We start from the raw sequence: 22,500 nt of genomic DNA, 5'->3' as shown, positions 1-22,500 counted from the left end.
CATAACATCTTGGGAATATCATCAAAAGCCTTTTCTTATAGAGTTTGTTCGGTTTCAGAAAAGGCCAAAAAGTCCATTTCTGAGCATCATCAAAAGCAAGTTCTTCTGACCACTAAAATGTTCAGAAAGCAACTTGAGAGCTTTCAAAATTGAAAACTGGCAGCAGTGGGATTTGAACCCACGCCTCCAAAGAGACTGGAGCCTTAATCCAGCGCCTTAGACCGCTCGGCCATGCTACCATGAAAAAGTGGATAATGTGGGATCAAAATGTCCAAGAGATTTCATAAAGAACATTTCTCCTGGCAAGAAATCCTTTTCCAGAATTTGATTTAAAAAGAAGAATTGTTGCTGCATTCGAGCTGAATATTTAATGATGGCAGCAGAAGGCTGAAAATGCATTCCTCCAGTTAGAAAGGAAGCAAACGCAAGTGAGTTCAACAGTATTACCGCACTACTGCTTTTTCAGATGTTTCTAGGCTATTGAAGGCTTTGAAGTGCAAGATCGTGGAGTGCGCCTAATGTCTACTTAGCTAGCGCATCAGGGTAGCTTAATCTGTGCCATAACATCTTGGGAATATCATCAAAAGCCTTTTCTTATACAGTTTGTTCGGTTTCAGAAAAGGCCAAAAAGTCCATTTCTGAGCATCATCAAAAGCAAGTTCTTCTGACCACTAAAATGTTCAGAAAGCAACTTGAGAGCTTTCAAAATTGAAAACTGGCAGCAGTGGGATTTGAACCCACGCCTCCAAAGAGACTGGAGCCTTAATCCAGCGCCTTAGACCGCTCGGCCATGCTACCATGAAAGAGTGGATAATGTGGGATCAAAATGTCCAAGAGATTTCATAAAGAACATTTCTCCTGGCAAGAAATCCTTTTCCAGAATTTGATTTAAAAAGAAGAATTGTTGCTGCATTCGAGCTGAATATTTAATGATGGCAGCAGAAGGCTGAAAATGCATTCCTCCAGTTAGAAAGGAAGCAAACGCAAGTGAGTTCAACAGTATTACCGCACTACTGCTTTTTCAGATGTTTCTAGACTATTGAAGGCTTTGAAGTGCAAGATCGTGGAGTGCGCCTGATGTCTACTTAGCTAGCGCATCGGGGTAGCTTAATCTGTGCCATAACATCTTGGGAATATCATCAAAAGCCTTTTCTTATAGAGTTTGTTCGGTTTCAGAAAAGGCCAAAAAGTCCATTTCTGAGCATCATCAAAAGCAAGTTCTTCTGACCACTAAAATGTTCAGAAAGCAACTTGAGAGCTTTCAAAATTGAAAACTGGCAGCAGTGGGATTCGAACCCACGCCTCCAAAGAGACTGGAGCCTTAATCCAGCGCCTTAGACCGCTCGGCCATGCTACCATGAAAAAGTGGATAATTTGGGATCAAAATGTCCAAGAGATTTCATAAAGAACATTTCTCCTGGCAAGAAATCCTTTTCCAGAATTTGATTTAAAAAGAAGAATTGTTGCTGCATTCGAGCTGAATATTTAATGATGGCAGCAGAAGGCTGAAAATGCATTCCTCCAGTTAGAAAGGAAGCAAACGCAAGTGAGTTCAACAGTATTACCGCACTACTGCTTTTTCAGATGTTTCTAGGCTATTGAAGGCTTTGAAGTGCGAGATCGTGGAGTGCGCCTAATGTCTACTTAGCTAGCGCATCAGGGTAGCTTAATCTGTGCCATAACATCTTGGGAATATCATCAAAAGCCTTTTCTTATAGAGTTTGTTCGGTTTCAGAAAAGGCCAAAAAGTCCATTTCTGAGCATCATCAAAAGCAAGTTCTTCTGACCACTAAAATGTTCAGAAAGCAACTTGAGAGCTTTCAAAATTGAAAACTGGCAGCAGTGGGATTCGAACCCACGCCTCCAAAGAGACTGGAGCCTTAATCCAGCGCCTTAGACCGCTCGGCCATGCTACCATGAAAAAGTGGATAATTTTGGATCAAAATGTCCAAGAGATTTCATAAAGAACATTTCTCCTGGCAAGAAATCCTTTTCCAGAATTTGATTTAAAAAGAAGAATTGTTGCTGCATTCGAGCTGAATATTTAATGATGGCAGCAGAAGGCTGAAAATGCATTCCTCCAGTTAGAAAGGAAGCAAACGCAAGTGAGTTCAACAGTATTACCGCACTACTGCTTTTTCAGATGTTTCTAGGCTATTGAAGGCTTTGAAGTGCAAGATCGTGGAGTGCGCCTAATGTCTACTTAGCTAGCGCATCAGGGTAGCTTAATCTGTGCCATAACATCTTGGGAATATCATCAAAAGCCTTTTCTTATACAGTTTGTTCGGTTTCAGAAAAGGCCAAAAAGTCCATTTCTGAGCATCATCAAAAGCAAGTTCTTCTGACCACTAAAATGTTCAGAAAGCAACTTGAGAGCTTTCAAAATTGAAAACTGGCAGCAGTGGGATTTGAACCCACGCCTCCAAAGAGACTGGAGCCTTAATCCAGCGCCTTAGACCGCTCGGCCATGCTACCATGAAAGAGTGGATAATGTGGGATCAAAATGTCCAAGAGATTTCATAAAGAACATTTCTCCTGGCAAGAAATCCTTTTCCAGAATTTGATTTAAAAAGAAGAATTGTTGCTGCATTCGAGCTGAATATTTAATGATGGCAGCAGAAGGCTGAAAATGCATTCCTCCAGTTAGAAAGGAAGCAAACGCAAGTGAGTTCAACAGTATTACCGCACTACTGCTTTTTCAGATGTTTCTAGACTATTGTAGGCTTTGAAGTGCAAGATCGTGGAGTGCGCCTGATGTCTACTTAGCTAGCGCATCGGGGTAGCTTAATCTGTGCCATAACATCTTGGGAATATCATCAAAAGCCTTTTCTTATAGAGTTTGTTCGGTTTCAGAAAAGGCCAAAAAGTCCATTTCTGAGCATCATCAAAAGCAAGTTCTTCTGACCACTAAAATGTTCAGAAAGCAACTTGAGAGCTTTCAAAATTGAAAACTGGCAGCAGTGGGATTCGAACCCACGCCTCCAAAGAGACTGGAGCCTTAATCCAGCGCCTTAGACCGCTCGGCCATGCTACCATGAAAAAGTGGATAATTTGGGATCAAAATGTCCAAGAGATTTCATAAAGAACATTTCTCCTGGCAAGAAATCCTTTTCCAGAATTTGATTTAAAAAGAAGAATTGTTGCTGCATTCGAGCTGAATATTTAATGATGGCAGCAGAAGGCTGAAAATGCATTCCTCCAGTTAGAAAGGAAGCAAACGCAAGTGAGTTCAACAGTATTACCGCACTACTGCTTTTTCAGATGTTTCTAGGCTATTGAAGGCTTTGAAGTGCGAGATCGTGGAGTGCGCCTAATGTCTACTTAGCTAGCGCATCAGGGTAGCTTAATCTGTGCCATAACATCTTGGGAATATCATCAAAAGCCTTTTCTTATAGAGTTTGTTCGGTTTCAGAAAAGGCCAAAAAGTCCATTTCTGAGCATCATCAAAAGCAAGTTCTTCTGACCACTAAAATGTTCAGAAAGCAACTTGAGAGCTTTCAAAATTGAAAACTGGCAGCAGTGGGATTCGAACCCACGCCTCCAAAGAGACTGGAGCCTTAATCCAGCGCCTTAGACCGCTCGGCCATGCTACCATGAAAAAGTGGATAATTTTGGATCAAAATGTCCAAGAGATTTCATAAAGAACATTTCTCCTGGCAAGAAATCCTTTTCCAGAATTTGATTTAAAAAGAAGAATTGTTGCTGCATTCGAGCTGAATATTTAATGATGGCAGCAGAAGGCTGAAAATGCATTCCTCCAGTTAGAAAGGAAGCAAACGCAAGTGAGTTCAACAGTATTACCGCACTACTGCTTTTTCAGATGTTTCTAGGCTATTGAAGGCTTTGAAGTGCAAGATCGTGGAGTGCGCCTAATGTCTACTTAGCTAGCGCATCGGGGTAGCTTAATCTGTGCCATAACATCTTGGGAATATCATCAAAAGCCTTTTCTTATAGAGTTTGTTCGGTTTCAGAAAAGGCCAAAAAGTCCATTTCTGAGCATCATCAAAAGCAAGTTCTTCTGACCACTAAAATGTTCAGAAAGCAACTTGAGAGCTTTCAAAATTGTAAACTGGCAGCAGTGGGATTTGAACCCACGCCTCCAAAGAGACTGGAGCCTTAATCCAGCGCCTTAGACCGCTCGGCCATGCTACCATGAAAAAGTGGATAATTTTGGATCAAAATGTCCAAGAGATTTCATAAAGAACATTTCTCCTGGCAAGAAATCCTTTTCCAGAATTTGATTTAAAAAGAAGAATTGTTGCTGCATTCGAGCTGAATATTTAATGATGGCAGCAGAAGGCTGAAAATGCATTCCTCCAGTTAGAAAGGAAGCAAACGCAAGTGAGTTCAACAGTATTACCGCACTACTGCTTTTTCAGATGTTTCTAGGCTATTGAAGGCTTTGAAGTGCAAGATCGTGGAGTGCGCGTAATGTCTACTTAGCATGCGCATCAGGGTAGCTTAATCTGTGCCATAACATCTTGGGAATATCATCAAAAGCCTTTTCTTATACAGTTTGTTCGGTTTCAGAAAAGGCCAAAAATTCCATTTCTGAGCATCATCAAAAGCAAGTTCTTCTGACCACTAAAATGTTCAGAAAGCAACTTGAGAGCTTTCAAAATTGAAAACTGGCAGCAGTGGGATTCGAACCCACGCCTCCAAAGAGACTGGAGCCTTAATCCAGCGCCTTAGACCGCTCGGCCATGCTACCATGAAAAAGTGGATAATTTTGGATCAAAATGTCCAAGAGATTTCATAAAGAACATTTCTCCTGGCAAGAAATCCTTTTCCAGAATTTGATTTAAAAAGAAGAATTGTTGCTGCATTCGAGCTGAATATTTAATGATGGCAGCAGAAGGCTGAAAATGCATTCCTCCAGTTAGAAAGGAAGCAAACGCAAGTGAGTTCAACAGTATTACCGCACTACTGCTTTTTCAGATGTTTCTAGGCTATTGAAGGCTTTGAAGTGCAAGATCGTGGAGTGCGCCTTATGTCTACTTAGCTAGCGCATCGGGGTAGCTTAATCTGTGCCATAACATCTTGGGAATATCATCAAAAGCCTTTTCTTATAGAGTTTGTTCGGTTTCAGAAAAGGCCAAAAAGTCCATTTCTGAGCATCATCAAAAGCAAGTTCTTCTGACCACTAAAATGTTCAGAAAGCAACTTGAGAGCTTTCAAAATTGAAAACTGGCAGCAGTGGGATTCGAACCCACGCCTCCAAAGAGACTGGAGCCTTAATCCAGCGCCTTAGACCGCTCGGCCATGCTACCATGAAAAAGTGGATAATTTTGGATCAAAATGTCCAAGAGATTTCATAAAGAACATTTCTCCTGGCAAGAAATCCTTTTCCAGAATTTGATTTAAAAAGAAGAATTGTTGCTGCATTCGAGCTGAATATTTAATGATGGCAGCAGAAGCCTGAAAATGCATTCCTCCAGTTAAAAAGGAAGCAAACGCAAGTGAGTTCAACAGTATTACCGCACTACTGCTTTTTCAGATGTTTCTAGGCTATTGAAGGCTTTGAAGTGCAAGATCGTGGAGTGCGCCTAATGTCTACTTAGCTAGCGCATCAGGGTAGCTTAATCTGTGCCATAACATCTTGGGAATATCATCAAAAGCCTTTTCTTATAGAGTTTGTTCGGTTTCAGAAAAGGCCAAAAAGTCCATTTCTGAGCATCATCAAAAGCAAGTTCTTCTGACCACTAAAATGTTCAGAAAGCAACTTGAGAGCTTTCAAAATTGAAAACTGGCAGCAGTGGGATTCGAACCCACGCCTCCAAAGAGACTGGAGCCTTAATCCAGCGCCTTAGACCGCTCGGCCATGCTACCATGAAAAAGTGGATAGTTTTGGATCAAAATGTCCAAGAGATTTCATAAAGAACATTTCTCCTGGCAAGAAATCCTTTTCCAGAATTTGATTTAAAAAGAAGAATTGTTGCTGCATTCGAGCTGAATATTTAATGATGGTAGCAGAAGGCTGAAAATGCATTCCTCCAGTTAGAAGGGAAGCAAACGCAAGTGAGTTCAACAGTATTACCGCACTACTGCTTTTTCAGATGTTTCTAGGCTATTGAAGGCTTTGAAGTGCAAGATCGTGGAGTGCGCCTAATGTCTACTTAGCTAGCGCATCAGGGTAGCTTAATCTGTGCCATAACATCTTGGGAATATCATCAAAAGCCTTTTCTTATAGAGTTTGTTCGGTTTCAGAAAAGGCCAAAAAGTCCATTTCTGAGCATCATCAAAAGCAAGTTCTTCTGACCACTAAAATGTTCAGAAAGCAACTTGAGAGCTTTCAAAATTGAAAACTGGCAGCAGTGGGATTTGAACCCACGCCTCCAAAGAGACTGGAGCCTTAATCCAGTGCCTTAGACCGCTCGGCCATGCTACCATGAAAAAGTGGATAATGTGGGATCAAAATGTCCAAGAGATTTCATAAAGAACATTTCTCCTGGCAAGAAATCCTTTTCCAGAATTTGATTTAAAAAGAAGAATTGTTGCTGCATTCGAGCTGAATATTTAATGATGGCAGCAGAAGGCTGAAAATGCATTCCTCCAGTTAGAAAGGAAGCAAACGCAAGTGAGTTCAACAGTATTACCACACTACTGCTTTTTCAGATGTTTCTAGGCTATTGAAGGCTTTGAAGTGCAAGATCGTGGAGTGCGCCTAATGTCTACTTAGCTAGCGCATCGGGGTAGCTTAATCTGTGCCATAACATCTTGGGAATATCATCAAAAGCCTTTTCTTATAGAGTTTGTTCGGTTTCAGAAAAGGCCAAAAAGTCCGTTTCTGAGCATCATCAAAAGCAAGTTCTTCTGACCACTAAAATGTTCAGAAAGCAACTTGAGAGCTTTCAAAATTGAAAACTGGCAGCAGTGGGATTCGAACCCACGCCTCCAAAGAGACTGGAGCCTTAATCCAGCGCATTAGACCGCTCGGCCATGCTACCATGAAAAAGTGGATAATTTTGGATCAAAATGTCCAAGAGATTTCATAAAGAACATTTCTCCTGGCAAGAAATCCTTTTCCAGAATTTGATTTAAAAAGAAGAATTGTTGCTGCATTCGAGCTGAATATTTAATGATGGCAGCAGAAGGCTGAAAATGCATTCCTCCAGTTAGAAAGGAAGCAAACGCAAGTGAGTTCAACAGTATTACCGCACTACTGCTTTTTCAGATGTTTCTAGGCTATTGAAGGCTTTGAAGTGCAAGATCGTGGAGTGCGCCTAATGTCTACTTAGCTAGCGCATCAGGGTAGCTTAATCTGTGCCATAACATCTTGGGAATATCATCAAAAGCCTTTTCTTATACAGTTTGTTCGGTTTCAGAAAAGGCCAAAAAGTCCATTTCTGAGCATCATCAAAAGCAAGTTCTTCTGACCACTAAAATGTTCAGAAAGCAACTTGAGAGCTTTCAAAATTGAAAACTGGCAGCAGTGGGATTTGAACCCACGCCTCCAAAGAGACTGGAGCCTTAATCCAGCGCCTTAGACCGCTCGGCCATGCTACCATGAAAGAGTGGATAATGTGGGATCAAAATGTCCAAGAGATTTCATAAAGAACATTTCTCCTGGCAAGAAATCCTTTTCCAGAATTTGATTTAAAAAGAAGAATTGTTGCTGCATTCGAGCTGAATATTTAATGATGGCAGCAGAAGGCTGAAAATGCATTCCTCCAGTTAGAAAGGAAGCAAACGCAAGTGAGTTCAACAGTATTACCGCACTACTGCTTTTTCAGATGTTTCTAGGCTATTGAAGGCTTTGAAGTGCAAGATCGTGGAGTGCGCCTAATGTCTACTTAGCTAGCGCATCAGGGTAGCTTAATCTGTGCCATAACATCTTGGGAATATCATCAAAAGCCTTTTCTTATACAGTTTGTTCGGTTTCAGAAAAGGCCAAAAAGTCCATTTCTGAGCATCATCAAAAGCAAGTTCTTCTGACCACTAAAATGTTCAGAAAGCAACTTGAGAGCTTTCAAAATTGAAAACTGGCAGCAGTGGGATTTGAACCCACGCCTCCAAAGAGACTGGAGCCTTAATCCAGCGCCTTAGACCGCTCGGCCATGCTACCATGAAAGAGTGGATAATGTGGGATCAAAATGTCCAAGAGATTTCATAAAGAACATTTCTCCTGGCAAGAAATCCTTTTCCAGAATTTGATTTAAAAAGAAGAATTGTTGCTGCATTCGAGCTGAATATTTAATGATGGCAGCAGAAGGCTGAAAATGCATTCCTCCAGTTAGAAAGGAAGCAAACGCAAGTGAGTTCAACAGTATTACCGCACTACTGCTTTTTCAGATGTTTCTAGGCTATTGAAGGCTTTGAAGTGCAAGATCGTGGAGTGCGCCTAATGTCTACTTAGCTAGCGCATCGGGGTAGCTTAATCTGTGCCATAACATCTTGGGAATATCATCAAAAGCCTTTTCTTATAGAGTTTGTTCGGTTTCAGAAAAGGCCAAAAAGTCCATTTCTGAGCATCATCAAAAGCAAGTTCTTCTGACCACTAAAATGTTCAGAAAGCAACTTGAGAGCTTTCAAAATTGAAAACTGGCAGCAGTGGGATTCGAACCCACGCCTCCAAAGAGACTGGAGCCTTAATCCAGCGCCTTAGACCGCTCGGCCATGCTACCATGAAAAAGTGGATAATTTGGGATCAAAATGTCCAAGAGATTTCATAAAGAACATTTCTCCTGGCAAGAAATCCTTTTCCAGAATTTGATTTAAAAAGAAGAATTGTTGCTGCATTCGAGCTGAATATTTAATGATGGCAGCAGAAGGCTGAAAATGCATTCCTCCAGTTAGAAAGGAAGCAAACGCAAGTGAGTTCAACAGTATTACCGCACTACTGCTTTTTCAGATGTTTCTAGGCTATTGAAGGCTTTGAAGTGCGAGATCGTGGAGTGCGCCTAATGTCTACTTAGCTAGCGCGTCAGGGTAGCTTAATCTGTGCCATAACATCTTGGGAATATCATCAAAAGCCTTTTCTTATAGAGTTTGTTCGGTTTCAGAAAAGGCCAAAAAGTCCATTTCTGAGCATCATCAAAAGCAAGTTCTTCTGACCACTAAAATGTTCAGAAAGCAACTTGAGAGCTTTCAAAATTGAAAACTGGCAGCAGTGGGATTCGAACCCACGCCTCCAAAGAGACTGGAGCCTTAATCCAGCGCCTTAGACCGCTCGGCCATGCTACCATGAAAAAGTGGATAATTTTGGATCAAAATGTCCAAGAGATTTCATAAAGAACATTTCTCCTGGCAAGAAATCCTTTTCCAGAATTTGATTTAAAAAGAAGAATTGTTGCTGCATTCGAGCTGAATATTTAATGATGGCAGCAGAAGGCTGAAAATGCATTCCTCCAGTTAGAAAGGAAGCAAACGCAAGTGAGTTCAACAGTACTACCGCACTACTGCTTTTTCAGATGTTTCTAGGCTATTGAAGGCTTTGAAGTGCAAGATCGTGGAGTGCGCCTAATGTCTACTTAGCTAGCGCATCGGGGTAGCTTAATCTGTGCCATAACATCTTGGGAATATCATCAAAAGCCTTTTCTTATACAGTTTGTTCGGTTTCAGAAAAGGCCAAAAAGTCCATTTCTGAGCATCATCAAAAGCAAGTTCTTCTGACCACTAAAATGTTCAGAAAGCAACTTGAGAGCTTTCAAAATTGTAAACTGGCAGCAGTGGGATTTGAACCCACGCCTCCAAAGAGACTGGAGCCTTAATCCAGCGCCTTAGACCGCTCGGCCATGCTACCATGAAAAAGTGGATAATTTTGGATCAAAATGTCCAAGAGATTTCATAAAGAACATTTCTCCTGGCAAGAAATCCTTTTCCAGAATTTGATTTAAAAAGAAGAATTGTTGCTGCATTCGAGCTGAATATTTAATGATGGCAGCAGAAGGCTGAAAATGCATTCCTCCAGTTAGAAAGGAAGCAAACGCAAGTGAGTTCAACAGTATTACCGCACTACTGCTTTTTCAGATGTTTCTAGGCTATTGAAGGCTTTGAAGTGCAAGATCGTGGAGTGCGCGTAATGTCTACTTAGCATGCGCATCAGGGTAGCTTAATCTGTGCCATAACATCTTGGGAATATCATCAAAAGCCTTTTCTTATACAGTTTGTTCGGTTTCAGAAAAGGCCAAAAATTCCATTTCTGAGCATCATCAAAAGCAAGTTCTTCTGACCACTAAAATGTTCAGAAAGCAACTTGAGAGCTTTCAAAATTGAAAACTGGCAGCAGTGGGATTCGAACCCACGCCTCCAAAGAGACTGGAGCCTTAATCCAGCGCCTTAGACCGCTCGGCCATGCTACCATGAAAAAGTGGATAATTTTGGATCAAAATGTCCAAGAGATTTCATAAAGAACATTTCTCCTGGCAAGAAATCCTTTTCCAGAATTTGATTTAAAAAGAAGAATTGTTGCTGCATTCGAGCTGAATATTTAATGATGGCAGCAGAAGGCTGAAAATGCATTCCTCCAGTTAGAAAGGAAGCAAACGCAAGTGAGTTCAACAGTATTACCGCACTACTGCTTTTTCAGATGTTTCTAGGCTATTGAAGGCTTTGAAGTGCAAGATCGTGGAGTGCGCCTTATGTCTACTTAGCTAGCGCATCGGGGGTAGCTTAATCTGTGCCATAACATCTTGGGAATATCATCAAAAGCCTTTTCTTATAGAGTTTGTTCGGTTTCAGAAAAGGCCAAAAAGTCCATTTCTGAGCATCATCAAAAGCAAGTTCTTCTGACCACTAAAATGTTCAGAAAGCAACTTGAGAGCTTTCAAAATTGAAAACTGGCAGCAGTGGGATTCGAACCCACGCCTCCAAAGAGACGCCACGCATCCAGCGCCTTAGACCGCTCGGCCATGCTACCATGAAAAAGTGGATAATTTTGGATCAAAATGTCCAAGAGATTTCATAAAGAACATTTCTCCTGGCAAGAAATCCTTTTCCAGAATTTGATTTAAAAAGAAGAATTGTTGCTGCATTCGAGCTGAATATTTAATGATGGCAGCAGAAGGCTGAAAATGCATTCCTCCAGTTAGAAAGGAAGCAAACGCAAGTGAGTTCAACAGTATTACCGCACTACTGCTTTTTCAGATGTTTCTAGGCTATTGAAGGCTTTGAAGTGCAAGATCGTGGAGTGCGCCTAATGTCTACTTAGCTAGCGCATCGGGGTAGCTTAATCTGTGCCATAACATCTTGGGAATATCATCAAAAGCCTTTTCTTATAGAGTTTGTTCGGTTTCAGAAAAGGCCAAAACGTCAATTTCTGAGCATCATCAAAAGCAAGTTCTTCTGACCACTAAAATGTTCAGAAAGCAACTTGAGAGCTTTCAAAATTGAAAACAGGCAGCAGTGGGAATCGAACCCACGCCTCCAAAGAGACTGGAGCCTTAATCCAGCGCCTTAGACCGCTCGGCCATGCTACCATGAAAAAGTGGATAATTTTGGATCAAAATGTCCAAGAGATTTCATAAAGAACATTTCTCCTGGCAAGAAATCCTTTTCCAGAATTTGATTTAAAAAGAAGAATTGTTGCTGCATTCGAGCTGAATATTTAATGATGGCAGCAGAAGGCTGAAAATGCATTCCTCCAGTTAGAAAGGAAGCAAACGCAAGTGAGTTCAACAGTATTATCGCACTACTGCTTTTTCAGATGTTTCTAGGCTATTGAAGGCTTTGAAGTGCAAGATCGTGGAGTGCGCCTAATGTCTACTTAGCTAGCGCATCGGGGTAGCTTAATCTGTGCCATAACATCTTGGGAATATCATCAAAAGCCTTTTCTTATACAGTTTGTTCGGTTTCAGAAAAGGCCAAAAAGTCCATTTCTGAGCATCATCAAAAGCAAGTTCTTCTGACCACTAAAATGTTCAGAAAGCAACTTGAGAGCTTTCAAAATTGTAAACTGGCAGCAGTGGGATTCGAACCCACGCCTCCAAAGAGACTGGAGCCTTAATCCAGCGCCTTAGACCGCTCGGCCATGCTACCATGAAAAAGTGGATAATTTTGGATCAAAATGTCCAAGAGATTTCATAAAGAACATTTCTCCTGGCAAGAAATCCTTTTCCAGAATTTGATTTAAAAAGAAGAATTGTTGCTGCATTCGAGCTGAATATTTAATGATGGCAGCAGAAGGCTGAAAATGCATTCCTCCAGTTAGAAAGGAAGCAAACGCAAGTGAGTTCAACAGTATTACCGCACTACTGCTTTTTCAGATGTTTCTAGGCTATTGAAGGCTTTGAAGTGCAAGATCGTGGAGTGCGCGTAATGTCTACTTAGCATGCGCATCAGGGTAGCTTAATCTGTGCCATAACATCTTGGGAATATCATCAAAAGCCTTTTCTTATACAGTTTGTTCGGTTTCAGAAAAGGCCAAAAATTCCATTTCTGAGCATCATCAAAAGCAAGTTCTTCTGACCACTAAAATGTTCAGAAAGCAACTTGAGAGCTTTCAAAATTGAAAACTGGCAGCAGTGGGATTCGAACCCACGCCTCCAAAGAGACTGGAGCCTTAATCCAGCGCCTTAGACCGCTCGGCCATGCTACCATGAAAAAGTGGATAATTTTGGATCAAAATGTCCAAGAGATTTCATAAAGAACATTTCTCCTGGCAAGAAATCCTTTTCCAGAATTTGATTTAAAAAGAAGAATTGTTGCTGCATTCGAGCTGAATATTTAATGATGGCAGCAGAAGGCTGAAAATGCATTCCTCCAGTTAGAAAGGAAGCAAACGCAAGTGAGTTCAACAGTATTACCGCACTACTGCTTTTTCAGATGTTTCTAGGCTATTGAAGGCTTTGAAGTGCAAGATCGTGGAGTGCGCCTTATGTCTACTTAGCTAGCGCATCGGGGTAGCTTAATCTGTGCCATAACATCTTGGGAATATCATCAAAAGCCTTTTCTTATAGAGTTTGTTCGGTTTCAGAAAAGGCCAAAAAGTCCATTTCTGAGCATCATCAAAAGCAAGTTCTTCTGACCACTAAAATGTTCAGAAAGCAACTTGAGAGCTTTCAAAATTGAAAACTGGCAGCAGTGGGATTCGAACCCACGCCTCCAAAGAGACTGGAGCCTTAATCCAGCGCCTTAGACCGCTCGGCCATGCTACCATGAAAAAGTGGATAATTTTGGATCAAAATGTCCAAGAGATTTCATAAAGAACATTTCTCCTGGCAAGAAATCCTTTTCCAGAATTTGATTTAAAAAGAAGAATTGTTGCTGCATTCGAGCTGAATATTTAATGATGGCAGCAGAAGCCTGAAAATGCATTCCTCCAGTTAGAAAGGAAGCAAACGCAAGTGAGTTCAACAGTATTACCGCACTACTGCTTTTTCAGATGTTTCTAGGCTATTGAAGGCTTTGAAGTGCAAGATCGTGGAGTGCGCCTAATGTCTACTTAGCTAGCGCATCAGGGTAGCTTAATCTGTGCCATAACATCTTGGGAATATCATCAAAAGCCTTTTCTTATAGAGTTTGTTCGGTTTCAGAAAAGGCCAAAAAGTCCATTTCTGAGCATCATCAAAAGCAAGTTCTTCTGACCACTAAAATGTTCAGAAAGCAACTTGAGAGCTTTCAAAATTGAAAACTGGCAGCAGGGGGATTCGAACCCACGCCTCCAAAGAGACTGGAGCCTTAATCCAGCGCCTTAGACCGCTCGGCCATGCTACCATGAAAAAGTGGATAATTTTGGATCAAAATGTCCAAGAGATTTCATAAAGAACATTTCTCCTGGCAAGAAATCCTTTTCCAGAATTTGATTTAAAAAGAAGAATTGTTGCTGCATTCGAGCTGAATATTTAATGATGGCAGCAGAAGGCTGAAAATGCATTCCTCCAGTTAGAAAGGAAGCAAACGCAAGTGAGTTCAACAGTATTACCGCACTACTGCTTTTTCAGATGTTTCTAGGCTATTGAAGGCTTTGAAGTGCAAGATCGTGGAGTGTGCCTAATGTCTACTTAGCTAGCGCATCGGGGTAGCTTAATCTGTGCCATAACATCTTGGGAATATCATCAAAAGCCTTTTCTTATAGAGTTTGTTCGGTTTCAGAAAAGGCCAAAAAGTCAATTTCTGAGCATCATCAAAAGCAAGTTCTTCTGACCACTAAAATGTTCAGAAAGCAACTTGAGAGCTTTCAAAATTGAAAACAGGCAGCAGTGGGAATCGAACCCACGCCTCCAAAGAGACTGGAGCCTTAATCCAGCGCCTTAGACCGCTCGGCCATGCTACCATGAAAAAGTGGATAATTTTGGATCAAAATGTCCAAGAGATTTCATAAAGAACATTTCTCCTGGCAAGAAATCCTTTTCCAGAATTTGATTTAAAAAGAAGAATTGTTGCTGCATTCGAGCTGAATATTTAATGATGGCAGCAGAAGGCTGAAAATGCATTCCTCCAGTTAGAAAGGAAGCAAACGCAAGTGAGTTCAACAGTATTATCGCACTACTGCTTTTTCAGATGTTTCTAGGCTATTGAAGGCTTTGAAGTGCAAGATCGTGGAGTGCGCCTAATGTCTACTTAGCTAGCGCATCAGGGTAGCTTAATCTGTGCCATAACATCTTGGGAATATCATCAAAAGCCTTTTCTTATACAGTTTGTTCGGTTTCAGAAAAGGCCAAAAAGTCCATTTCTGAGCATCATCAAAAGCAAGTTCTTCTGACCACTAAAATGTTCAGAAAGCAACTTGAGAGCTTTCAAAATTGAAAACTGGCAGCAGTGGGATTCGAACCCACGCCTCCAAAGAGACTGGAGCCTTAATCCAGCGCCTTAGACCGCTCGGCGATGCTACCATGAAAAAGTGGATAATTTTGGATCAAAATGTCCAAGAGATTTCATAAAGAACATTTCTCCTGGCAAGAAATCCTTTTCCAGAATTTGATTTAAAAAGAAGAATTGTTGCTGCATTCGAGCTGAATATTTAATGATGGCAGCAGAAGGCTGAAAATGCATTCCTCCAGTTAGAAAGGAAGCAAACGCAAGTGAGTTCAACAGTATTACCGCACTACTGCTTTTTCAGATGTTTCTAGGCTATTGAAGGCTTTGAAGTGCAAGATCGTGGAGTGCGCCTAATGTCTACTTAGCTAGCGCATCAGGGTAGCTTAATCTGTTCCATAACATCTTGGGAATATCATCAAAAGCCTTTTCTTATGGGGGCGTGGCTTAGAGAGGCACCAAGATGGAAGTTTTTGCATAGGCTCCGTCTAGAACAGGACTCTAAGCAACATCAAAGCGACTCCAGAAGAACAAAAAATACACCACAAGCTGCAGGAACCTACCAGGAACCCAGCAATGGCAACAAGGAGGAGAACAACAAAAGTTAAACCTGCCAGGCTGGAGGATTTCTTCCCAGCACGCAGCCCCCCCTCTGCTATGGCACCGGAGGACGAGCTGGCCGACAGCTCACAGACAGCTGAGGTGCAGGAGGCTCCGATCCCAGCTAACAAAGGTGAGCGAGGGGACACTGCAGAGGGGATAGAGGAGACAGGAAAAGAGATAGGAGCAAGCAACCCTCCCCTGATAGAAGACAGCATAAAGCGCTCTAAGGGAGATAAGATGGCTTCGGACACGCTGTCACTGAGTGCCCCCTCCCCCACAAGCAGTCCCGAGAAGCAGAGGCTGAGAATGTCAGATAACACATGCATAGAAGCCCCTGAAGTTCCTGCAAATGCTCAAAATAGCAAGAAGGAGAGCGGGCTAGTTAATCTATCAGCCTCAGATAAGCCAGCCTCAGAGTTATATATTAAAGAGATAGTACTAGCTCTGAGAGAAACTATACAACTAGATCTAAAAAGCCTAACATCTCATGTTGACACTTCAGTTCAAGAGGTTAACAACCGTATAGAAAAAACAGAAACAAAAATTGGAGAGATAGTTAAATCCCACAACTCCTTGATTGATGCCCACTACGAATTAGAGGGGACTGTTGCCAAACTACAACAAAAATTAACGGATCTTGAGGACAGAAATAGACGTAACAACGTCAAACTGCGAGGTGTCTCAGAAAAAATCTCCAACTCTGAAATAAAGGGATTTATCACACGATTCCTTAAAAAGATCCTCCCGAACATCCCAGAACAGGAGCTGCAGATAGACAGAGCCCACAGACTCCCCCTCCCAAAGTTCCTCAAGGAAAATACACCTAGAGACATCATAGTACGCATACATCATTACAGCACCAAAGAAGCACTCATGAACACTGCGAGAAAGCTAAAGGTGCTTCCAAGTCCTTATGCTGACATACGTCTATTCATAGACTTGTCACAAGCTACTATGGAGGCGAGACGTAGTTTTGCAGCTGTAACAACGGCATTGAGAGAGGCAAATATTCCCTACAGATGGGGCTTCCCCACAAAAATCATCGCTACAAAAGCTAATACTGTATATGTATTTCACAGCCCCTCTACAGCTATGGAGACACTAAAATCGTGGGGCGTACCAACCCCCGCCCCTAAACAAGTTCCGCCCTCTACCTCCGAGAAAAGCAGTTCCGACAAATTTGGAAAATAAAGCTAGAACAAGAAGAAGGAAGAAAAGATCCCACTAAATTTTCCCTCTTTATGTTCCTGGAAAGGAAAAAGAAGAAAAGCAACCGTTTAAAAACCAAAGGACACTTAAGGACACATTAAATCTACAGTCCATTCTGGAATACAGAGATGTGAGTCCTCTCACTTTAGTGACTTTGACCCCCCCCACCGAACATGCAGGCACAAGCTTGTATAATCATTTTTTTGAAGGTTTATTGTTGTTTCACCTTGCGTCTCATGCAAAAACCCGCTACCAGTGAAGGAACAGTTACAACTTGTTCAATACTATCCTGTGCGGTATTCTCTTCACAGGGCAAAAACACTTCTGGTAGCAAGGTTGATACTGGTAATCTGATGCATTACTCGTTTGTTGTTGTTTCTCGTTTTAATTATTTTTTGGCAGATAAACACAGATACCTCCAGTCTTCCGTCCTCCCGTGCAAACGACCCACCATGCGAAAATGGCCACAAAATTGATGTCTCTGAACGCCAATGGCCTGAATTCCCCTTACAAAAGAAGCTCCGTGTGGAGAGAAGCATGCCGTCTCGGCGCGGATATAGTATGTATCCAAGAAACACATTTAGTAGACACAGACAGTCATAGAATGACACACAAAAAATTCCCCCAGCTTATACAAGCCTGCGCACAAAAGAAACATGCAGGAGTGCTGATAGCATTTAGAGACACAGCCCCGCTCAAAATTGACAAACAAATATGTGACCCAAAAGGACGTTACATAGTACTGGTGGGCACGCTAAAAAACACACAGGTCACTATAGCTAACATATACGTCCCAAATTCAAACCAAATCAAATTTCTAAACAAAATAAACAAAAAAATAAACAAAGTAGCCAAGGGATCTATAATCATAAATGGCGATTTTAACCTGGTACCAGAGAGATCTGTCGACACCACAAGCGACAAAGTGAGAGGGGGTATGTCCCTAGGCAACTGGATAAAGAAAGCCGCACTTTTTGACACGTTTAGGTGTCTCAATGCCTCCGCCAGGGAGTACTCATTTTTCTCTGCAAGACATAGGTCCTTTTCTCGCATAGATCTGTGCCTGGTAGACAGGTCTCTCATAACCTCTACAATCAGGGCTGAGGTTGGCACAATAACTTGGTCGGATCACGCCCCGATACTGACATCTCTGGCAATTGGGGGATTCCGCCACCTTCATAAAATGTGGAGAAACAATACTTATCTAATGAAAATACCCAAATTTCAAAAAGATATCCAAAACGCAATTGAAGACTACTTCACTTTGAATAATACGCCTGATGTAAGCCCTGAATTGCTCTGGACAGCACACAAAGCTTACATGAGGGGTATCCTTATAAAACTAGGAGCTAGGTACAAAAAGGAAAAACTAGAAAAAACTGATACCTTACTGACAAAAATCCAACAATTAGAAAGTCTAGCCCAGACTAATGCAAACCAGCAAATATATAACGACCTATTCAAAACAAGATTAGAACTGCGTAGGGTGCTGCAAGGGGATCACGACAGGGAAATAACCTCCCAACGTGCTAATGTCTACGCATCCTTAAACAAACCCTCAAAATGGATGGCTAACCTGACAAAGAAAAAGACGATTAAAACTAACATCCCATACATTTGGAACTCAAAAAACAAAGAATTTAAAATATCCCACCCGAAACAAATATTAGAAACATTCCGCCTATTCTATAGTAAATTATACAACTTAAAAGATGACCCACAAACTTCCCACCCTAACAACGAAGATATAGAAAAATTCCTGAATAAAATTAAACTACCATCAATAAACTCAGTCCAAGCCGCCAGTTTAGATCGCCCAATAACGGTATCCGAGGTGGCGGAAACAATCTCCTCCATGAAAAACCAAAAAGCGCCTGGCCCAGATGGATATTCGGCAGAATATTATAAATGGTTCTCAAACTCCCTATCTCCCTACTTGGGAAAACTCTACAGTTCAGCTATGGAAAAAGGATCGTTTCCTGAAGAGATGCTCCAGGCTACGGTGGTAGTGTTGCCCAAACCAGGAAGAGAGCCAGACGATCCAGCAAACTTTAGGCCCATTTCCTTGCTCAACACAGATGTCAAGATATACGCAAAGATATTAGCAAATAGATTACTCGATGTCCTGCCGAGTGTTGTGCATTCTGATCAGGTGGGTTTTGTAAAGGGGCGGCAGGCCTCGGACGGCGCGAGGAGGGTTCTCAACCTTTTATATTCCTCACAAATCTCTAGATCCCCAACAACTATGATAGCTTTAGATGCAGAAAAAGCTTTTGATAGGGTTCATTGGGGATATGCGTTTCAAACGCTAAATAAATTTGGCCTCGGGGGGGGTGTGATTCGCGCCGTCCGAGCCCTGTACTCCTACCCCACAGCTCGAGTGTTAATAGATGGCGACATTTCAGATAAATTCACCATTTCCAATGGTACACGCCAGGGATGCCCACTTTCCCCTATACTATATGTCCTCATGGTGGAACCCCTGGCCGAAATCATAAGATCCTCTATAGAAACAAGAGGAATTCCTCTAAACTCCCGCCAACACAAAATTGGCCTATTCGCCGATGATATTATCCTCACATTAACACACCCCCTGGAGTCTTTGAGAGCTGCCTGCCAGATCCTCGAACATTTTAGCAAAGTATCCTACTACAAGCTTAATGTTGACAAATCAAAAATACTAGGCATAAACATCCCACAAAGCCTACAGCACGCAATCCAATCAGAATTCTCTTTCAAATGGGGGGCTGACAACATCCCGTATCTGGGCATATTACTTTCTGCGGACATAAATAAACTAGAGGGAATTAACTATACTCCACTCTTAGAAACAATCCAAAAAGAAATCGACCATCTATCAAGAATAAATTTATCTTGGCTAGGCAGGAATATGACCTATAAAATGAAAATATTGCCAAAAATTTTATACCTTTTCAGGGTCCTGCCGATCCCCATATCAAAAAGCACAATCAAAAAACTACAAGCACAACTATCCGCATTCATTTGGAAGGGAAATAAACCACGATTAGCCCTTTCAATCTTAGCCTCAAACCGGAGGAAAGGAGGCGCAGATATACCTAACCTAGAAAAATATTTTAAAGCTACTATCCTGAACCAAACCAGATGCTGGACAAAAAGAGACAACACAATGGCCTGGGTAGGCATGGAAACATGCCTCACAAAAACCCCCAAAGGACATCTACTGCTACTTGGCGCATCACTCGCGGCCATGTCAACCAACCTTGCCCTAAACATCCCTCCCAAAAATTTGCCTCTTACAGTGGCAGCCTCCCTAAAAATTTGGGAAGAATACACAAAAAAAGTAGCCACCTACGATACCCACAAAAAACCAAAACTGCCAATTGAAATACTAAACTTGTTCATATCTGATTTAAGAATTGACACCTGGAGAGTAAGGGGAGTGGAAAACCTAGAGGACATAATGACAGGAGAGGAACTAATACCTTTTGAAATCCTACAGGAAAAATGTAACCTTCTCCAAAAAGACCTCTTCAATTATAGCAGAATAAAAAATTTCCTTAAAAAGTCTCCTATATATAAGATAAAAATCCCGATGGAAGTCCAAAGAAAGATCACATCAGAACCCCTCCTGGGAAAGTCCGAAACCAGATATTTCTATGATATTCTGACAGGCAACAACAAATTACCCAAAAAAACACATATGCTTAGTTGGGAAAACGAACTGGGTACAGTTATTTCAACGGAATCATGGGAAAAGGCGTATAAAACGGCATGTGGCTCAACCAAGGGTCTGGGGATACTGGAAACACAAATTAAAGTAAATCTGAGATGGTACTACACACCGTGCTTGTTGGCCACAAGATTCCAAAACACCAATGACAAATGTTGGAGGAACTGTGACCAAAAGGGTACTCTAACGCACATATTTTGGGCATGCCCTGCTCTTGAGAGATACTGGGATCTTATTCTTAATCATCTAGATGAAATTCTAAAAACCCGTATCACAAGATCCGCAAAACTAACCTTATTATTGGTTGGCTTAAATAAATACCCTACAAAAATTAGATATTTGCTGGGTCATGCCCTTATGACAGCAAAATCTCTCATTGCGAGAAGATGGAGAGAGCCCACACCTCCATCCTTTGGGGAATTCGGGGACCGTATGGCAGAACAACAATTATTCGAAAAGTGGATAGCACTAAGAAATAACTCTTTAAAAAAACATAAAGAGGCATGGGAGCTATGGAGGTAACTTTATTAGAAAAAGTTAAGGCTGCACAAAAATGCCAAGTTCATTCAATACGATACATGTTGTATCGAAGTATTTCTTTTATATACAATTTCTGAAAATGTTTATCCGTTCTAATATTATTGATATAAGGAAAAAATGGGATCTGACAATTGCATGATTTAGATAGAAAACAATAACATAGTAATGTTAACATGTCTGCAACTATTACATGTCTTATAAACTGTGTGTATATTACATGTCTATATCCCAAATAAAGATTTAATATTGAAAAAAAAAAAAAAGCCTTTTCTTATACAGTTTGTTCGGTTTCAGAAAAGGCCAAAAAGTCCATTTCTGAGCATCATCAAAAGCAAGTTCTTCTGACCACTAAAATGTTCAGAAAGCAACTTGAGAGCTTTCAAAATTGAAAACTGGCAGCAGTGGGATTCGAACCCACGCCTCCAAAGAGACTGGAGCCTTAATCCAGCACCTTAGACCGCTCGGCCATGCTACCATGAAAAAGTGGATAATGTGGGATCAAAATGTCCAAGAGATTTCATAAAGAACATTTCTCCTGGCAAGAAATCCTTTTCCAGAATTTGATTTAAAAAGAAGAATTGTTGCTGCATTCGAGCTGAATATTTAATGATGGCAGCAGAAGGCTGAAAATGCATTCCTCCAGTTAGAAAGGAAGCAAACGCAAGTGAGTTCAACAGTATTACCGCACTACTGCTTTTTCAGATGTTTCTAGGCTATTGAAGGCTTTGAAGTGCAAGATCGTGGAGTGCGCCTAATGTCTACTTAGCTAGCGCATCAGGGTAGCTTAATCTGTGCCATAACATCTTGGGAATATCATCAAAAGCCTTTTCTTATAGAGTTTGTTCGGTTTCAGAAAAGGCCAAAAAGTCCATTTCTGAGCATCATCAAAAGCAAGTTCTTCTGACCACTAAAATGTTCAGAAAGCAACTTGAGAGCTTTCAAAATTGAAAACTGGCAGCAGTGGGATTCGAACCCACGCCTCCAAAGAGACTGGAGCCTTAATCCAGCGCCTTAGACCGCTCGGCCATGCTACCATGAAAAAGTGGATAATTTTGGATCAAAATGTCCAAGAGATTTCATAAAGAACATTTCTCCTGGCAAGAAATCCTTTTCCAGAATTTGATTTAAAAAGAAGAATTGTTGCTGCATTCGAGCTGAATATTTAATGATGGCAGCAGAAGGCTGAAAATGCATTCCTCCAGTTAGAAAGGAAGCAAACGCAAGTGAGTTCAACAGTATTACCGCACTACTGCTTTTTCAGATGTTTCTAGGCTATTGAAGGCTTTGAAGTGCAAGATCGTGGAGTGCGCCTAATGTCTACTTAGCATGCGCATCAGGGTAGCTTAATCTGTGCCATAACATCTTGGGAATATCATCAAAAGCCTTTTCTTATACAGTTTGTTCGGTTTCAGAAAAGGCCAAAAATTCCATTTCTGAGCATCATCAAAAGCAAGTTCTTCTGACCACTAAAATGTTCAGAAAGCAACTTGAGAGCTTTCAAAATTGAAAACTGGCAGCAGTGGGATTCGAACCCACGCCTCCAAAGAGACTGGAGCCTTAATCCAGCGCCTTAGACCGCTCGGCCATGCTACCATGAAAAAGTGGATAATTTTGGATCAAAATGTCCAAGAGATTTCATAAAGAACATTTCTCCTGGCAAGAAATCCTTTTCCAGAATTTGATTTAAAAAGAAGAATTGTTGCTGCATTCGAGCTGAATATTTAATGATGGCAGCAGAAGGC

At 41.3% G+C, this 22,500-nt stretch overlaps 15 non-coding genes across 15 annotated transcripts; all 15 read right to left on the bottom strand.

The window, feature by feature from the left end:
* Positions 1–1,275: 1,275 nt before the first annotated feature.
* On the bottom strand, positions 1,276–1,357 carry TRNAL-AAG (transfer RNA leucine (anticodon AAG)). Its single transcript has one exon. It is a non-coding gene; the product is annotated as a tRNA-Leu (tRNA).
* A 477-nt stretch (positions 1,358–1,834) lies between these two features.
* TRNAL-AAG (transfer RNA leucine (anticodon AAG)) lies at positions 1,835–1,916 on the bottom strand. The gene has a single exon. It is a non-coding gene; the product is annotated as a tRNA-Leu (tRNA).
* Positions 1,917–2,952: 1,036 nt separating this feature from the next.
* Positions 2,953–3,034, bottom strand: TRNAL-AAG (transfer RNA leucine (anticodon AAG)). The gene has a single exon. It is a non-coding gene; the product is annotated as a tRNA-Leu (tRNA).
* A 477-nt stretch (positions 3,035–3,511) lies between these two features.
* On the bottom strand, positions 3,512–3,593 carry TRNAL-AAG (transfer RNA leucine (anticodon AAG)). Its single transcript has one exon. It is a non-coding gene; the product is annotated as a tRNA-Leu (tRNA).
* Positions 3,594–4,629: 1,036 nt separating this feature from the next.
* TRNAL-AAG (transfer RNA leucine (anticodon AAG)) lies at positions 4,630–4,711 on the bottom strand. Its single transcript has one exon. It is a non-coding gene; the product is annotated as a tRNA-Leu (tRNA).
* Positions 4,712–5,188: 477 nt separating this feature from the next.
* On the bottom strand, positions 5,189–5,270 carry TRNAL-AAG (transfer RNA leucine (anticodon AAG)). Its single transcript has one exon. It is a non-coding gene; the product is annotated as a tRNA-Leu (tRNA).
* A 477-nt stretch (positions 5,271–5,747) lies between these two features.
* Positions 5,748–5,829, bottom strand: TRNAL-AAG (transfer RNA leucine (anticodon AAG)). The gene has a single exon. It is a non-coding gene; the product is annotated as a tRNA-Leu (tRNA).
* Positions 5,830–8,542: 2,713 nt separating this feature from the next.
* TRNAL-AAG (transfer RNA leucine (anticodon AAG)) lies at positions 8,543–8,624 on the bottom strand. The gene has a single exon. It is a non-coding gene; the product is annotated as a tRNA-Leu (tRNA).
* A 477-nt stretch (positions 8,625–9,101) lies between these two features.
* TRNAL-AAG (transfer RNA leucine (anticodon AAG)) lies at positions 9,102–9,183 on the bottom strand. The gene has a single exon. It is a non-coding gene; the product is annotated as a tRNA-Leu (tRNA).
* Positions 9,184–10,219: 1,036 nt separating this feature from the next.
* Positions 10,220–10,301, bottom strand: TRNAL-AAG (transfer RNA leucine (anticodon AAG)). The gene has a single exon. It is a non-coding gene; the product is annotated as a tRNA-Leu (tRNA).
* A 1,593-nt stretch (positions 10,302–11,894) lies between these two features.
* TRNAL-AAG (transfer RNA leucine (anticodon AAG)) lies at positions 11,895–11,976 on the bottom strand. Its single transcript has one exon. It is a non-coding gene; the product is annotated as a tRNA-Leu (tRNA).
* Positions 11,977–12,453: 477 nt separating this feature from the next.
* On the bottom strand, positions 12,454–12,535 carry TRNAL-AAG (transfer RNA leucine (anticodon AAG)). Its single transcript has one exon. It is a non-coding gene; the product is annotated as a tRNA-Leu (tRNA).
* A 477-nt stretch (positions 12,536–13,012) lies between these two features.
* TRNAL-AAG (transfer RNA leucine (anticodon AAG)) lies at positions 13,013–13,094 on the bottom strand. The gene has a single exon. It is a non-coding gene; the product is annotated as a tRNA-Leu (tRNA).
* Positions 13,095–21,710: 8,616 nt separating this feature from the next.
* TRNAL-AAG (transfer RNA leucine (anticodon AAG)) lies at positions 21,711–21,792 on the bottom strand. Its single transcript has one exon. It is a non-coding gene; the product is annotated as a tRNA-Leu (tRNA).
* Positions 21,793–22,269: 477 nt separating this feature from the next.
* Positions 22,270–22,351, bottom strand: TRNAL-AAG (transfer RNA leucine (anticodon AAG)). The gene has a single exon. It is a non-coding gene; the product is annotated as a tRNA-Leu (tRNA).
* Positions 22,352–22,500: the final 149 nt, after the last annotated feature.

The sequence above is a fragment of the Eleutherodactylus coqui genome, chromosome 13, assembly GCF_035609145.1.
Source record: "Eleutherodactylus coqui strain aEleCoq1 chromosome 13, aEleCoq1.hap1, whole genome shotgun sequence".
Lineage (NCBI taxonomy): Eukaryota > Metazoa > Chordata > Amphibia > Anura > Eleutherodactylidae > Eleutherodactylus > Eleutherodactylus coqui.
Note: the sequence above shows the minus strand (reverse complement) of the source record. Positions and strands in the feature narration are given on the sequence as shown.